This window comes from Lissotriton helveticus, chromosome 7 (assembly GCF_964261635.1).
Source record: "Lissotriton helveticus chromosome 7, aLisHel1.1, whole genome shotgun sequence".
Lineage (NCBI taxonomy): Eukaryota > Metazoa > Chordata > Amphibia > Caudata > Salamandridae > Lissotriton > Lissotriton helveticus.
In genome coordinates this window covers 905,236,470-905,238,347 of record NC_136068.1, presented here as the reverse complement: position 1 = coordinate 905,238,347, position 1,878 = coordinate 905,236,470, and positions in this window count along the sequence as shown.

Here is a 1,878-nt window from a genome sequence, read left to right as displayed (position 1 = left end):
GCCTCCATCGCCCTTAGTGCACCGCATGTTCGTGGGGCACCCGGTGCTAAATCATTCGTAGACGACCTGATTCTGGGTCAGGGTTTCGCTACCTCGCTGCGATCAAGTCAAGTCAAGTCAAAGCTCACTTTATTCGATTAGATAAAAATCATAAAAGTATGCTATACAAATACATAAAAACATCATACAAAGCTTTAAAAATACTGTACATTTTAAAATTCATTAACAATACGTATAGAATGACCTAGCACACAAGAATAACACTGTTATCAGGAAATAATTCATATTCCTTTTTTTTAAAAATATATGTAAATTGGAACAAAGCTTAGAAATTAATTCATACTTCCAGGTATAGGGCAAACATTTACATTAGCTCCATCTAGACTCGTATGGGATCTCTTCCGTCTAGCACGGATAGATGCAATCAAGAAATTGGCTACACAGAACATCACCCGATGATTTTCCATTAATTGTAAGAACAACAATGCTGGTTTCAGCTGTAAAAACCCAATTTCCCTCAAAAGAGGCTTGATATACTTTGCCCTGCCTTCAGAGAAGAAGGGACAGAAAAAAATAAAATGTGTCAAATCCTGATCGGAAAAATTATCACATTCACATGGAGCATTTTCCCTTGGCATACACCAATATTCATAATTACCCAACAGAAAGTGTGCCTGATTGAATCTAAATTTGGTTAGCAACCAACGATGATAAGGACGTGTAACAACAGTCAGATAAGGTTGCATTGACATTGAATTAATCAACAAAAAATGTGATCTTACTGTTGGTTTAGAGATTTCAATCGACTCTCGATCCATTTCTCGGGACCTAATGAAATTCTGTTTTACCCAGTTAATATCATCTTTACTCAAATTTTCCGGATTTGAGTATAATTCCGGGCGACCCATGAGTGCAGTAGATGTTTTGATGTATGCCAGCCATTTGATATCAGCCACTCTATCCCGCCCCAAACAATCCTTAATATTTTATGATTCAGTGTAAGTTTGGGGTTAAGCCAAGTTCTGATCCATAATAAAAGCGGTGCCATGTTTAACATGTCCGCAATGTAGCCCATACCCAGCTCTGCATGGACCGCAAAAGATGAAGTGGATTGGGGAAGGCCCAGGAGAGATCTTAAAAATTTGTTTTCCTCTCTCTGAATCAAAGTTAGATCTTTATAACCCCAGATTGCTGCCCCATACCTGGCTATGGCCATAGTTTTGGCTCTGTAAATCGCCAAAATGGCCTCAGGAGGTTTCCCACCCAATCTTTTTGCAAAGCCAAGTATTGCGGCCGATGACTTTTTCACTGCTACTCTTTTATTTGCCACTTGGGGGGCCCAGCTGCCCAGGTCATCAAACACCACACCCAGGTATGTGAAGATTCTTACTTTTGATATTACTGAGCCATTGCACAAGAGCGTCTTGGTATTATTCCTCCCTTTCCCCACAAACATCACGTGCGATTTCTCCACATTAATTACAAGTTCCAGGTTTTGCATAAAATTCCCAAAGGAGTTTAAGAGGCGTTGCAAGCCTATGGGAGTCCTGGACAGCAGCACTGTATCGTCCGCATATAGTAATACTGGTAATTTAGTACCCCCCATACATGGGACGTCTGCAGATGCCGCCGCCAAATTTGCACTTAACGCATTAATATATAAAGAAAATAACATTGGGGCCAAAATACACCCCTGTCGTACTCCCCTCCCGGATTTAAAATCAGCTGTACACTTCCCATCTTGTGACATGCGTATAGCCGCTTTCAGGTCCCTATGCAAATCGGCCATGAAGTACACCAATGCCTGGTCTAGGCCCATATCCAGGAGCATGGTCCACAGCTTTGACCTATTAACTAGGTCAAAAGCTGTGGACAGGT